The sequence below is a fragment of the Bos taurus genome, chromosome 25, assembly GCF_002263795.3.
Source record: "Bos taurus isolate L1 Dominette 01449 registration number 42190680 breed Hereford chromosome 25, ARS-UCD2.0, whole genome shotgun sequence".
Lineage (NCBI taxonomy): Eukaryota > Metazoa > Chordata > Mammalia > Artiodactyla > Bovidae > Bos > Bos taurus.
The window spans coordinates 22,707,195-22,723,799 of NC_037352.1; the positions used below are offsets into that span (position 1 = coordinate 22,707,195).

The 16,605-nt window shown below is 43.8% G+C and overlaps 1 protein-coding gene and 1 non-coding gene across 3 annotated transcripts in view; one reads left to right on the forward strand and one right to left on the reverse strand.

Annotated features, from left to right (window-relative positions):
• Nucleotides 1–16,605, forward strand: part of LCMT1 (leucine carboxyl methyltransferase 1) — a 69,524-nt gene that overhangs the window by 10,169 nt on the left and 42,750 nt on the right.
• TRNAG-CCC (transfer RNA glycine (anticodon CCC)) lies at nt 6,036–6,107 on the reverse strand. Its single transcript has one exon. It is a non-coding gene; the product is annotated as a tRNA-Gly (tRNA).

Below are 16,605 nucleotides of genomic sequence, written 5' to 3' on the forward strand. Positions count from 1 at the left end.
TGGCTTCTTCAAGGAGGCCTCTCAGGCACCTGCAGACAAGATAGGGCCCCGTCCCACGTTCTTGGGACACTGTGTGTCCTTGGTGGGAATCGGCCCAGGTGTAGTTCAGACATGTTGTTTAATGTTTGTCTTTCCTCAGAATGAAAACAAAGCAGGGACCTGTCTACTTTAGTGCCCTTCACAGTATAGACATACAGTAAGCATGTGTCGGATGGTTAAAGTGATTAACGCTCAGCCACTAAGTCGGGTCTGACTCTTTTCGACTCCATAGACTGTGGCCCACGAGGTTCCTCTGTCCATGGGATTACCCCAAGCAAGAATACTGGAGTGAGTTGCCATTTCCTTCCCTAGAAAATGATTGGACCTGAATACAAGTGCTCAAGATGATACTTCCTAATGTGGTCTTAGAATTCTGGTGGTGTGCTCTGCTGGTTTTCAGCAGTCTGTTAGAAACCAGACCAGGGGCTGTAAGACTGAAAGTCTGTTGTGCAAATTGTAGAAGTTCATTTGATTTCTCAACTGAATCCAAAAATCCACCCCCCCAACCCCTCCCCCCCCACCATTGTCATGAAAGCAGGTCACAGGATCACCTCTTAGGAAAGCCGGTGTTTTCCTGAGGGCCCTGGCCTGCCAGCCTACTGACTGCATCTTTACAGCTGTACCCCAGAGAGCAGGGCCCAGCTTCTGATCTGAAATATTTTGAAGGCAAATGCCAGGCTGCTTTCCTATTTTTAATTTGCATTTCTAAAATCACAAGTGAGGCTGAGCATTGTCTGTCTGCTCACACTCATGGATATTTATAGTGCGAATCCACTCTCGATGTCACTCCCCTACTGGGTGGTTGTTTTGTTTTTGTTTGGTTATTTGTATTTTTATTACTGATTTGTAAGGACCTTTTGTATCTGCAATAGTGATCTGATGCTTCGCTGTTTGTTGCAGTGTTCTCTTTCAAGCTGTTGCTTGTCTTTTTCAGTGTAGCTTGTACTGTCCCTTTCATAATACAGAAATGGTGACTCTTCAGGTTGTAGAGTCTTGACAATGTAACTTTATGTCTTGTGGTTTTTGGGTAAAGCTTTGAAAGGCCATTCTCAATCCTTATAGCATTTTCTTTTAGCACTTCTGTGGCTTTGGCTTTATGGTTAGATCATTCATCTATCTTTATTATTTTGTACATCATAAGATAGCAGTTTTAACTTATTTTTTTCAAGGCTTATTTATTTGGCTTCCCTGAGTCTTCCTTGCTGTGCATGGGCTTTCTCTAGTTGTGGGCGAGCGGGGGCTGCTCTCTAGCTGCCGTGCACAGGCGTCTCATTACAGTGGCTTCTGTTGTCATGGAGCGTGGACTCTGGGCATGAGGGCTTCAGTAGTTGCTGCCTGTGGGTTCAGCAGTTGTGGCTTATAGGCTCTAGGCACTTGGGCTCAGTAGTTTTGGCACCTGGACTTAGTTGCCTTGCAGCATGTGGGATCTTCCCAGACCAGGGATCAAACCAGTATCCCCTGCATTACAAGGCAGATTCTTAACCACTAGATCACCAGGGAAAGCCTTACCTTAATTTTGTATCCAATTATTAGCCAGTTGTCCCTACACCATCTGTTGAGTGGTCTGTATTTTCCCCATTGATTTGAAATGTCCTTTGTATCATATACCAAATGCAGTAATGCTGAGCACTGAAGAATTGATGCTTTTGAACTGTGGCGTTGGAAAAGACTCTTGAGAGTCCCTTGGACTGCAAGGAGATCCAACCAGTCCATTCTAAAGGAGATCAGTCTTGGGTGTTCATTGGAAGGACTCATGCTAAAGCTGAAACTCCAGTACTTTGGCCACCTCATGCAAAGAGTTGACTCATTGGAAAAGACCCTGATGCTGGGAGGGATTGGGGGCAGGAGGAGAAGGGGACGACAGAGGATGAGATGGCTGGATGGCATCACCGACTTGATGGACATGAGTTTGAGTGAACTCCGGGAGTTGGTGATGGACAGGGAGGCCTGGCGTGCTGTGATTCATGGGGTTGCAGAGAGTCGGACACGACTGAGTGACTGAACTGAACTGAACTGAACTGATGCATATGTCATTCTTGTAGTTGAAATTTTTTTTTTCATTTTTATGTCTGAAAACTTCTGAGTAACAAAATTATTCAGTTGTGAATTGATTCAGAGCTTCCATAGCTTGCTTCACAGGGTAAGGGTAGATTTATAGCAGGGTTATCAGAATTTTCTAAGTCCATTTGAGCAGCTGTGGTTTAGGAAGAAGGAAAATGAAGGAATGCTAGCAAGAGACACATTTTGTGTCTGAAACTGTCCCTTTTCATCAGGAAAGCAGTAGCTTTTTGGGAAGGCCTACCCTGTAGACTTCCATGTACTTCTCATCAGCTAAGGTTAGGACACACGGCTCCGCTTCTGGGTGCAGGAAAGTGTGCACCCAATAGGGCAGATTGCTGCTTCAAACCACATTGGGGTCCTCTTAGGCAAGGGGGCGAGTGCGTATCGCAGAAGGGACTTGGAGGATGTGCTACATCCTTCATCTTTTTCCCCTCGAGAATTTCCTCAGATAGTCATATTTTTTAAAGACCGTTTTTTATAATTTTATTTACTTTTGGCTGTGCTGGGTGTTTATTGCTATGCAGGCTTTTCCGTAGTTGCAGCGAGTGGCGGCTACTCTCTAGTTGCGGTGCACGGCTTCTCACAGTGGTGGATTCTCTTGTTGCCAAGCCTGGGCCCCAGAGCACAGGCTCAGTAGTTGTGGCACACGGGCTTAGTTGCTCTGCAGCATGTGGGATCTTTCCAGATCAGGGCTCAAACCCGCATCTCCTGCATTGGCAGGAGGATTCTTTACCACTGAGCGACAGGGAGGCCTGGCGTGCTGCGATTCATGGGGTCGCAAAGAGTCGGACACGACTGAGCGACTAAACTGAACTGAACTGAACCAAGGAAAGCTCCCTCAGATGTTGTTAGAAGGGTGGCAAGGAGAGGGAGATAACTTATACAGAGTAAGATACTCAGTTTGACGAGTGTTGGCAGTTGCATATATCTGTGTACCACCACCTGAAACAAGATATAAAATACGTCTGAGACTCCAGAAAGTTCCCTTGTATCTCTAGTTGGTCTCTTCACCAACTAGAGATGGTTGGTAACCCAGCAGCCATTTTTCTGATCTGGGCTCTCACGGGTTTCCCAATTCTAGAATGTCATATAAATGGAATCATACAAAATGCATTCTTTTTGTGTCTTCTTTCACTCAAGATGGTCTTTGAGATTCATCCATGTTGTGCACATTGTCAAAGATAAAGCTGGATGCCAGTTAAAGTGGTAAAGTCAGATATTTTAATAAGTAATAACTATTGCAACAGGGAAAAGAATCCAGCATGAACTGAATTCAACTCTGATTTGTATAGAGGGTATCTAAGGGGAGAATGAGGGAGGAAGCAGGGGAACGAGCCAGGAGTCAGTAGAATCAGAGAAAAATTATAGAAAGTGTGAAAAAGGGATTAGTCCATGTGAAACTATCTGGATTTGCTAACTGAGAGACAGCAAGGCTCTATCTTCAGGTGTTGCCTGGAACAAACAGTAAATTCTTCTTGAGTTTTCTCAGGTCCACACCCTAAGGGGGATTGGAGACATCCTTAGGGGTGTGGCCTTGAGCTGTTAGAAACTCTGTTGTTTGCTCAGGTCTTTATATTGTAGGCCAAGATCGAGGTCTAGTCCAGGAGTGCTCAGTGGAGCCTGGCTAGAGTTTGGTCAAGGAGAGAATCTTTGTCAGTGTAAAATGGCTTGCTCCTTTGTGTGCTGTGTGAATACACCATGATTTGTTCATCCATTCAGCCGATGATGAACATTAGAGTTGTGTCTAGTTTTCGGCCATTCTGAATGGACTGCAATGAACATTCTTATTCTCTTGGATCCAAGAGTAGAATTGGTTAGTCATAGGGTGAGTATTCATTTAACTGCAGACTAATTTCCAAAGTGGTTTATCAGATTATACTTCCCACCAGCAATGTGTCAAAGCTCCGGTTGCTCCATATCCTCGTTTAACATTCATCAGTGGGTATGCAATAGCATTTCATTATGGCCTTAAATGGCATTTCCTTGGTGACAGATGTATACTTATTGGCTATTCCTACATCATCATTTGTGAATTACCTATTAAAGCCCTTTCCTATTTTTGTTGATGATGGTAATGTTGATTTTGACTTGTTAGAGTTCATTATATATTTTGGATAGAGATCCTTTTTCAGATGGATGTGTTTTAAATATACATACACATATAGGAAAATGTGGTGGTGTGTGTGGTCATTTTGTCACTAAATTGTGACCAACTGTTTGCAACCCTCTGCACTGTAGCCTGCCAGGCTCCTCTGTCCATTGTCCAGGCAAGAATACTGGAGTGGGTTGCCATTTCCTTTTCTAGGGGACCTTCCCAACTTGGGGATCGAAACCTGGTCTCCTGCATTGCAGGTAGATTCTTTACCGACTGAGCCACCAGGGAAGCCCAACATGTAGGAAAGTGAGCTGCCTTGGCACTCTGGGTAAAAAAACCAACTGGCAGCACTGGTATAGGTCTATTTCTGTCTCATCGATCTATTTTTCCACCTTTATGCTGAGACCACACTGTTTTGATTACTTCAGTTTTATAGTGGGTCTTAAAATTAAGTAGTATTAAGCAGTTTTAGTTCTCCAACTTCACTCTTCTTTTGAAGATTTGTTTGGGCTATTTTAGATCCTTTGTGTTTCCATTGTAGAATCAATTGTTAGTTTCTTAAAAAAAAAAAGCTGGCTAGGGTTTTGACTTGGAGTTAGTTAAAAACTTAGCATTATTCAGGTCCATGGCATCCTGTTACTATGTTCTGTGTTATATTAATTACATTTTCTGTTTTTTTTTTGATTGTTGTTAAAAAGTTAGATATGGGACATTACACCAAGGGGACTGACTTGATTCTCCTACTTATTTCACTCTCTGTAAATGTAGGTTCCTTTTCCGTTTACACTTTGCCCACTATTCAATGACTTCTTACAAGCAAGACAGTAGATTGTAGATCATATTACTCCTTGTAAAGTAATTAGATGTTACATGAAGCCAAGAGGCCATGCCAGTAGTCTCCTTTGGGAGGAAACTATCTTGTGAGTCTTCTTAGTTACTCAGACCCAGTTTTTCAGGTAATTGATCCCTTAAGGTCTGCCGATCTACTCAGGAAAGCAGCAAGCTTTAGTTCCCAAGAAGGAAGCGAATCCAGACTCTGTTTAGGTACAGAGTCTATCAGCCTCAAGACTTTACTTCCTGTCTTCCATTTATAAACCAAGAATGAAACCAACAGGAAATAGAAACCAAAAACTGCAACTAAAATATGTAAAAGAACAACAATGAATTTAAAAATTAGAGCAGTATCTTAAAGACCACAGGGCTTCCCTGGTGGCTCTGACAGTAAAAAATCTGCCTGCAATGCAGGAGACCTGGGTTGGATCCCTGTATTGGGAAGATCCTCTGGAGAAGGGAATGGCTACCCATTCCAAAAGAACAACAATGAATTTAAAAATTAGAGCAGTATCTTAAAGACCACAGGGCTTCCCTGGTGGCTCTGACAGTAAAAATCTGCCTGCAATGCAGGAGACCTGGGTTGGATCCCTGTATTGGGAAGATCCTCTGGAGAAGGGAATGGCTACCCATTCCAGTGTTCTCCCTGGGGAATTCCATGGACAGAGGAGCTTGTCGGGCTACAGTCCATGGGGTTGCAGAGTCAGACACAACTGAGCGACTAACTCTTTCACTTAAAGACCACAAGCAGTGTACAGTTAAAATCCCTAACTGAAGAGTTCAGGTTTTTTTAAGCACGAGCCACCTGTTATCCTTGCTTGGCCCTGTAATAAACCTTTCTCTGCTTAAAAAAAAAAAAAAGAAAAATGCCAAACTTGAAAAAAATTTTAAAGAAATATTTTAAATTATTTATGTATTTTTTGGCTGTGCTGGGTCTTAGTTGTGGCACAAGGGATCTATTTTTTTAGTTGTGGCATGAGAACTCTTAGTTGAGGCATGTGGGATGTAGTTCTCTGACCAGGGATTGAACCTGGGCTCCCTGCATTGGGAGTGCAGAGTCCTAGCCACTGGACCACCAGGAAAGTCCCCCAAACTTGAAAATTAATGCTGAGAATACTCATTGATTTTTGTTGTTGTTGTTGTTGCAATTGCATATATATGGAATTACATAGCTACATATGCATCTATGGGCTTCTCTCATGGCTCAGCTGGTAAAGAATCTGCAATGTGGGAGACCTGGGTTTGATTTCTGGGTTGGGAAGATCTCCCGGAGAAGGGAATGGCTACCCAATCCAGTATTCTCACCTGGAGAATCCCATGGACTGTGTAGTCCATGGGGTCGCAGAGTCAAACACAACTGAGCAGCTTTCACATACATATACATCTATAAGTAGTTAAACAATACACAAACACACACACACATGACAAATTCGTACTATTTAAGCACCTGAAACATTGGGTGGGCATGCATGCTCAGTTACTTCAGTTGTGTCCAACTCTTTGCAACCCTATGGACTGTAGCCCTCCAGGCTCCTCTGTCCTTGGGATTCTCCAGGGGAGAATACTGGAGTGAGTTGCCACGCCCTCCTCCAGGGGATCTTCCTGACCCTAAGATTGAACCTGCAACTCCTGTGTTTCCTGCCTTGCAGGCAGATTCTTTACCAGTGAGCCACTGGGGAAGCCCGGAAACGTTGGGGGTGGGGTCTGAATCCACGTGGGTAAGTAGGTTTGTAAGCTGCGTGGGCGCAGGAGGGCCTAGAGGAGCTATCCCACGTTGAAGGTAAGGAAGGGTGGCGGTGAGGAGATACCCCTCGTCCAAGGTAAGGAGCAATGGCTGCACTTTGCTGGAGTAGCAGTGAAGAGATATCCCACGCCCAAGGTAAGAGAAACCCAAGTAAGACGGTAGGTGTTGCAAGAGGGCATCAGAGGGCAAACACACTGAAACCATAATCACAGAAAACTAGTCAATCTAATCACACTAGGACCACAGCCTTGTCTAACTCAATGAAACTAAGCCATGCCCATGGGGCAACCCAAGACGGGTGGGTCATGGTGGAGAGATCTGACAGAATGTGGTCCACTGGAGAAGAGAATGGCAAACCACTTCAGTATTCTTGCCTTGAGAACCCCATGAACAGTATGAAAAGGCAAAATGATAGGATACTGAAAGAGAAACTCCCCAGGTCAGTTAGGTGCCCAATATGCTACTGGAGATCAGTGGAGAAATAACTCCACAAAGAATGAAGGGATGGAGCCAAAGCAAAAGAATACCCAGCTGTGGATGTGACTGGTGATAGAAGCAAGGTCTGATGCTGTAAAGAGCAATATTGCATAGGAACCTGGAATGTCAGGTCCATGAATCAAGGCAAATTGGAAGTGGTCAAACAAGAGATGGCAAGAGTGAATGTCGACATTCTAGGAATCAGCGAACTGAAATGGACTGGAATGGGTGAATTTAACTCAGATGACCATTATATCTACTACTGCGGGCAGGAATCCCTCAGAAGAAATGGAGTGGCCATCATGGTCAACAAGAGAGTCCGAAATGCAGTACTTGGATGCAATCTCAAAAACAACAGAATGATCTCTGTTCGTTTCCAAGGCAAACCATTCAATATCACAGTGATCCAAGTCTATGCCCCAACCAGCAACGCTGAAGAAGCTGAAGTTGAATGGCTCTATGAAGACCTACAAGACCTTTTAGAACTAACACCCAAAAAAGATGTCCTTTTCATTATAGGGGACTGGAATGCAAAAGTAGGAAGTCAAGAAACACCTGGAGTAACAGGCAAATTTGGCCTTGGAATACGGAATGAAGCAGGGCAAAGACTAATAGAGTTTTGCCGAGAAAATGCACTGGTCATAACAAACACCCTCTTCCAACAACACAAGAGAAGACTCTATACATGGACATCACCAGATGGTCAACACCGAAATCAGATTGATTATATTCTTTGCAGCCAAAGATGGAGAAGCTCTATACAGTCAGCAAAAACAAGACCAGGAGCTGACTGTGGCTCAAACCATGAACTCCTTATTGCCAAATTCAGACTTAAACTGAAGAAAGTAGGGAAAACCACTAGACCATTCAGGTATGACCTAAATCAAATCCCTTATGATTATACAGTGGAAGTGAGAAATAGATTTAAGGGCCTAGATCTGATAGATAGAGTGCCTGATGAACTATGGAATGAGGTTCGTGACATCGTACAGGAGATAGGGATCAAGACCATCCCTGTGGAAAAGAAATGCAAAAAAGTAAAATGGCTGTCTGGGGAGGCCTTACAAATAGCTGTGAAAAGAAGAGAAGCGAAAAGCAAAGGAGAAAAGGAAAGATAAAAACATCTGAATGCAGAGTTCCAAAGAATAGCAAGAAGAGATAAGAAAGCCTTCTTCAGCGATCAATGCAAAGAAATAGAGGAAAACAACAGAATGGGAAAGACTAGAGATCTCTTCAAGAAAATCAGAAATACCAAAGGAACATTTCATGCAAAGATGGGCTCGATAAAGGACAGAAATGGTATGGACCTAACAGAAGCAGAAGATATTAAGAAGAGATGGCAAGAATACACAGAAGAATTGTACAAAATAGAGCTTCACGACCCAGATAATCACGATGGTGTGATCACTGACCTAGAGCCAGACATCCTGGAATGTGAAGTCAAGTGGACCTTAGAAAGCATCACTACGAACAAAGCTAGTGGAGGTGATGGAATTCCAATTGAGCTATTCCAAATCCTGAAAGATGATGCTGTGAAAGTGCTGCACTCAATATGCCAGCAAATTTGGAAAACTCAGCAGTGGCCACAGGACTGGAAAAGGTCAGTTTTCATTCCAATCCCAAAGAAAGGCAATGCCAAAGAATGCTCAAACTACCACACAATTGCACTCATCTCACACGCTAGTAAAGTAATGCTCAAAATTCTCCAAGCCAGGCTTCAGCAGTATGTGAACCGTGAATTCTGATGTTCAAGCTGGTTTTAGAAAAGGCAGAGGAACCAGAGATCAAACTGCCAGCATCCGCTGGATCATGGAAAAAGCAAGAGAGTTCCAGAAAAGCATCTATTTCTGCTTTATTGACTATGCCAAAGCTTTTGACTGTGTGGATCACAATAAACTGTGGAAAATTCTGAAAGAGATGGCAATACCAGACCACCTGATCTGCCTCTTGAGAAATTTGTATGCAGGTCAGGAAGCAAGAGTTAGAACTGGACATGGAACAACAGACTGGTTCCAAATAGGAAAAGGAGTACGTCAAGGCTGTATATTGTCATCCTGTTTATTTAACGTCTATGCAGAGTACATCATGAGAAACGCTGGACTAGAAGAAACACAAGCTGGAATCAAGATTGCTGGGAGAAATATCAATAACCTCAGATCTGCAGATGACACCACCCTTATGGCAGAAAGTGAAGAGGAACTCAAAAGCCTCTTGATGAAAGTGAAAGTGGAGAGTGAAAAAGTTGACTTAAAGCTCAACATTCAGAAAACGAAGATCATGGCATCTGGTCCCATCACTTCATGGGAAATAGATGGGGAAACAGTGGAAACAGTGTCACACTTTTATTTTTCTGGGCTCCAAAATCACTGCTGATGGTGATTGCAGCCATGGAATTAAAAGATGCTTAGTCCTTGGAAGGAAAGTTATGACCAACCTAGATAGCATATTTAAAAGCAGAGACATTACTTTGCCAACAAAGGTTCATCTAGTCAAAGCTATGGTTTTTCCTGTGGTCATGTATGGATGTGAGAGTTGGACTGTGAAGAAGGCTGAGCACCAAAGAATTGATGCTTTTGAGCTGTGGTGTTGGAGAAGACTCTTGAGAGTCCCTTGGACTGCAAGGAGATCCAACCAGTCCATTCTGAAGGAGATCAGCCCTGGGTGTTCTTTGGAAGGAATGATGCTAAAGCTGAAACTCCAGTACTTTGGCCACCTCATGCAAAGAGTTGACTCATTGGAAAAGACTGATGCTGGGAGGGATTGGGGGCAGGAGGAGAAGGGGACGACAGAGGATGAGATGGCTGGATGGCATCACTGACTCGATGGATGTCTCAGTGAACTCTGGGAGTTGGTGATGGACAGGGAGGCCTGGCTTGCTGAGATTCATGGGGTCGAAAAGAGTCGAACACGACTGAGCGACTGATCTCATCTGATCTGAAAGTAGTCAAGTTAATTTCCGTGAAGGTTCCACAGCTTGAACAAACTACTTAGGGTTGTTTTGAGGGTGCTGTTTGTTTCTGTTTGTCAGGCATGTGAATAACGCCTGGCATGCAGTAAGCACATGGTGAGTCTGTAGAAGTGAAACAAACCAGCCGCTGCCTTGTTCCTGCTAGTCTGAGACAGCAGGGAGGGTCCCTTCCCATTCCCTGAATCCTCTGATGAAGAAATCCCTGTTGGAGGACGTTTCACAACTTTCCATGAATTTTCCAGTATTGCAGTTGACACTCATGCAAATAGCATGGAATCAATAAATGTTTCTTTAATGAATAGGTGGTTGGGCCAGATCATTGTTTCCCATGGGAGGAATATGAGACGGTTTCAGGCGGGAACAGAGATAGATGTTTTAAATGTTAATAGTTAGGTATTTGTTACAGTGTGTGTTAGAAGGAAATATTAGGTAGCACCTCAGAGCTGAGTACTAAGAAAATTGAGTTTATTTAAAGACATATTACTTTGGGGAGAGGGTGTGGGGGAGGGAAGGATTAAGAGTTTGAGGTTAGCAGGTACAAACTATTATATATAGGATGGATAAGCAATAGGGTCCTACTGTATAGCCCAGGGAACTGTATTCAGTATCCGGTGATAAAGCATAATGGAGAAGAGTATGAAAACGAATATATTAATAGATATATGTATAGCTGAGTCACTTTGCTGTACAGGAGAAATTAACATAACATTGTAAATCAGCTACACTTCAGTAAAATAAATTTTTGAAAAAGACATATAACTTTGACTAGGTGGTACGTGAGTGTTATGAACATTTTGAAAGCAGTAGTGGATTGAATGAAGATTGAGTGACTCTTTCAGGTCTTTCCAAATCTGAGATTTTTGACTCTTCAGTTCTGAGTTTGAAACTTGAAATCACGATATTCAGATGGAAGGGATGTTTTCTGAGTTTGGGAAATGAGTGCAATCATGGACATGACAGCAGGCCTAGGTGCTCAGCACCAGGGAGATCCCTGCTGTTAACATTTCACTATCTACTTTATATGTCTTATGCATTCATTCTAACAAACGTAGGGACGTCCTGGCCATGTAATCTTGTAGCCTATCTTGTCGACCTGATACTGTAAGTCCAGGTTCAGTGGTCTTATAAAAAAAACCTTTGTGTTCATTCCTAATTATTTCCTGAGGATAAAATCCCGGTAAGTGGGACTGTCGGCCGTTGTGTTCACACGTGACTCTGGCTTTTTGTACCTGTTACCACAGGGCCTTGAAGCAAGTTTGGATAGTGGTGCCCTTTCTTCTCATCTCTCTCCAAAGCCAGGTTCTACTGAAAAAGAGTTTTATTGCAGATTTGTTAGGAGCACTACTGCTCTCTGGTTTTGCTTTCATCTTCATTTTGGTTTTTTTTGTGATCATCAGTAAGGCTGAGCTTTTTGTTGGTTCACTGGCCAGTTGCTTCTTTTGTGAATGGTTCATTTTTGTCCTTTACCCATTCTTCAGTGATACTCGTTTTTTCCCTTACTAATGAGTCCTGTATGTTGTAAGGATATTAGCACTTTGTGACTTGTTACACATTATTTTTCTAGTGAAATAATTGGCTTTTATGTTTGTTTATGAAGTCCAAAGTTACTGTCGCTCTTTTTGTATTAATTAAGTTTTGGCTGCACTGGGTCTTTGTCGCTGCTCTCGGGCTCTCTGCGGTTGTGGTGTGCAGACTTCTCACTGCAGTGGCTTCTCTTGCTGTGGAGCGTGGGTTCTAGGGCACTCGGGCTTCAGTGGCTGCAGCACAAGGTATCAGTTGCATCATGGCCAAACTTACTGTTGCTCTTGTTGTAAAGACAATATTAATTTTTTGGTGGGAAAAATTAATTTAAAAAGAAACAGAATAGCATCATTTAAAAATGGCAAATATTCCTCTCGTTAGTTATTTCATTGCTAAATGTTGACATCTGGTGAGTCCCTTATAGTCAAAGTGGTTCGTCACAGTTCAGTACTATTTTTTTTTTAACTTTATTTTTTACTTATTTTTAAGTTAATTTTCATTGGAATATAGTTGCTTTACATTGTGGTGTTAGTTTCTACTGTAACAGCAAGATGAATCAGCCTTACATATACATATATCGCCTCCCTTCTGGATTTCCTTCCCCCTCAGGTCACCAGAGAGCATTAAGTAGAGTTCCCTGTGGTATACTGTAGGTTCTCATTAGTTATTTTATACATAGTATCAACGGTGTGTGTATGTCAGTCCCAGTCTCCCAGTTCCTCCCACCATCTTCCCTTCCCCTGCTTGGTATCCATACATTTGCTCTCTGTGTCTGTGTCTCTGTTTCTGCTTTGCAAATAGGATCATCTCTACCGTTTTTCTAGATTCCACTGCCTGCTGCCAAGTCGCTTCAGTCGTGTCTGACTCTGTGTGACCCCATAGACGGCAGCCCACCAGGCTTCGCCATCCCTGGGATTCTCCAGGCAAGAACACTGGAGTGGGTTGCCATTTCCTTACATATATACATTAATACACAATATTTGTTTTTCTCTTTCTGACCTGCTTCATTCTGTGTGACAGTCTCTAGGTCCATCCACATAGCTACAAATGACCCAATTTCATTCCTTTTTATGGCTGAGTAATATTCCATTGTTTATATGTAGCACATCTTTATCTTCTCTGTGATGGACACTTAGGTTGCTTCTGTACTATTTTTTAAAATCGAAGTATAGTTGATTTACATTATTTTCAGGCAGTACAGCTAGGTGATTTCAGTTATGCATGTGTATGTGACAGTACTATCTGAGCCATTCTGTGATGCACATGGTCTTGGATTTTAACTTTTCTGAAATCAGATGTGTCTTAACTCTCAACATTACTTTTGGTCACTGTCAAGTGACATCAGAGGTGTCCTTACCTGTGCAAGCAGACACAGGGTTATTCCTGATGGCATGGCCTGGTTGGAAAGCTGTGACCACAGCCCTCGGTGCTTTAGTCCACCTACCTTTTAAGGCCATTTGAAGAAAGACACAAATCCTGTTTGCTGTTGAAAATCATTCCTTAATATCTTCTGATGAGATCAAGAAAGAGCCAGTAGCCAAACTTCCAGGTTGAGGGTCAGCTGCTTGGAAGAAAATCTCAGAGAGAATGTTGGAGATCTCTTAAGAAATGCACCCTTAGGGGCTTCCTTGGTAGCTCAGTGGTTGAGACTCTGCCTGCCAATGCAGGGGACATGGGTTCAATCCCTGATCCAGGAAGATCCCACATGCCATGGAGCAACTAAGCCCGTGTGCACGACTACTGAGCCTGTGTTCTAGAATCCGGGAGCCACAACTACTGAAGCTCGCACGCCTGGAGCCCAGGCTCTGTAACAGGAGAAGCCACTGCAGTGAGAAGCTCCTGCACAACTAGAGAGTGGCCTGTGCTTTCTGCAGCCAGAGGCAAGCCGAGAGCAGCAGTGAAGACCCAGCACAGGCAAAATAAATAAATCAACAAATATTAAAGGAAAGAAATACATCCTCACCAATGCCCTTGGTGACACAGAGGTCAGTATTGTGTGGAAAGGCACAGACATCCTGAAAGTGAGGGCTTAGCCAGCTTACCTCACACTTTTTTCTGTCTGTACAAGACAGAGGGAGATGATGACACTCTGGCCCAATAAAGGAGCTTTTTCAATAATTACAAAGGTAAAATTCTAAGCAATTAAAAAAGAAACATTCGCTGGTAGTGTTTTTTTAATTTCTTTTTTCAATCTTGAAATTGATGGTGTCTTAGATATGATGAAATATAGTCTACGTTTTATGAACCTCTTGCCGTGCCCAGTTCTTTTGGGTTTGTTTTTTTTTTCCAGCCGCCCTATGCAGCCTGTGGGATCTTAGTTCCGCTGCATTGGGGGTGTGGAGTCTTAACCGCTGGACCATCAGGGAAAGTCCCCTAGTTCCTGTTATAGATGACTGGTTGGTACTGATTGTGTAGGTGACTGTTACCTGCTCAGCTGCCTTGGCGGCCTGTAGATCCTGAATCACGGTGCTCACCTCCCTTCGGACTTCCCAGGAGCAGCGCCCAGCAGCGCCCTCTTCTTTCCTCTTGCCGGCAGTGTGTTAGTCTTTTTATCTTGGCTGCTCTCCCAGGCTAAGCTGTGAGATCCTTTTTAACTCCGAGGCATGGTAACCACTGGCAGTCATCTGGATTTGAGGACTGGGGAGAGACTTGTGATGGTAACCTTAGGAAGCAGGAGTCATGGGAACTAGTGATCAGGGGTCCTTGGGTTATGTCCATGTGTCTCCCCAAGTGATTGGGGGGAGGTCCTTGGCTTGTGTCCATGCCTCGCCCCACCTTTTTGTACTGCCAGACATCACTGACCACGCCCCATGTGCTGTGGGGATCCATCCCAGGCTCCTGCCAGGCCCTGTATGACCTGAGTCTGCTCGCTCCAACCTCCTCTCCAGTTTCTCCTGTTTTCTTACTCTCCTCCAGCCCTCCCTATTTCCTGCTTCCACATTCCACATCCACCCCCACCCCCGAGCATTTCTCCCTGCAGTTCCTCCTGTCTTGAATGCCTTTTGCACAGCTGCCCTTCCCTAATTCTCTAGGACTCAGCTCAGCCATGCCCTGTAAGAGGCTTTCCCTTTAACCTCTACTATAGCTCCTCCATTCACCATATAATTACTTCCCTCGTTTGTTGTGATCTCTGTCTCTGTCGCTTCTCTGTTTTGTTCACCACTGTAATCCAATGCCCGGCACTTAGCAGACAACAAATACTGCTAGACTCTCAATAAACATTGCTGGACTGAATCAATAGTATTAAATTGACTGATAATGCAGAGTTGGAAGGAATAGAAACTGCTCCTTGTTATCCAAGATGCCACTAATGACTCCAGCAGGGAACACTTAGAGGGAGGCAAATTGATCGGCTTTTCAGCAGTTTGAGCTTCTTGGTGGTGGGGCGAGTGCCTTCTCTGTGGGGAGTAGTCAACAGTGGTTCTGTGTTGTCAACAGGATTCTTGCCCTGGATGTGGGGCAGGAACAGTTTGACCTGTATTCTCATCACATCTACATCATCTACCCATCTTGCTGCAACTGCACATATGACTTTTACCACTAGATGGCGAGAAGTGATTCCTAAATCAGTGTTTCTTTTTTCTTTTTCTTTTTGGTAATTGTTTGCTTGTGGTATCTTAGTTCCCCCACCAGGGATTGAACCTATGTCTGTTGCAGTGGAAGCTCAGAGTTGCAAGTCTACCGCTGGACCGCCAGGGAGTTCTCAAGAACACTTTTTTCAGAGGGCTTATATACCCAACACACATTGAAACAAAAGTTTCACAAAAACAGCCCTGACTTCTCCAAGATAGTATGATGCTGCTATTTCCTACTTTACTGTGTTCTACTTCATTTTTTAAAATGGAGATTTGCAAACTATTACATTGATTTTGTGATATGAATGGGTCACAACTCATTGTTCAAAAAGCACTACTTTTATTGGCTGAGATTCGTGCCTTAGTTCCCCAATCAGGAATTGAATCCTCGCCTTGAGCAGTGAAGTCCTCAGTACTGGCTACTGCTGCTAAGTCGCTTCAGTCGTGTCCGACTCTGTGCGACCCCATAGTCAGCAGCCCACCAGGCTCCCCCGTCCCTGGGATTCTCCAGGCAAGAACACTGGAGTGTGTTGCCATTTCCTGCTCCAATGCATGAAAGTGAAAATCGAAAGTGAAGTCTCTCAGTCGTGTCCGACTCTTCACAACCCCATGGATTGCAGCCTACCAGGCTCCTCTGTTCATGGGATTTTCCAGGCAAGAGCACTGGAGTGGGGTGCCATTGCCTTCTCCACCTAAGCACTGGACCTCCAGGGAATTCCTGAGAATCACTGTTTTAGACAACTGAGCAACTTTGCTTTGTAAAACTCGGTCTGCTGTTCTCCTTGGACAGTCTGGGCTTTTAGCAAATTGTGTTCCTTAGTATTTTGGGTGTTTCTCATATGTGCTTCCTTGAGAATGCCTTTGGATGTGCAGACATGGGTGCAGGAGACTGGGGGGCATGTTTGTCTAGACTTCAGCAGCTGTTGCCGTTAAGGCAGCAGTAAGCCTTGTTGGTAGGGGCTTCCCAGGTGGCGCAGTGGTAAAGAATGTACCTGCCAGTGCAGGAGACTCAGGAGACATGGGTTTGATCCCTGGGTTGGGATGATTCCCTGGAGTAGGAAATGGCAACCCACTCCAGTATTCTTGCCTGGGAAATCCCATGGACAGAGGAGCCTGGTGGGGCTACAGTCAATGGGGTCGCAAAGAATTGGACATGACTGAGCAACTGAGCCCATAAACCTTGTTGGTAGGTATGAAGAAAAGAAAAGATGTAATTTGTGCATCTGGGAGCTTAGAACTTAATTGGGTGACACCATACACGCACACACACACACACGCTCTAAGTTTCAGCTTA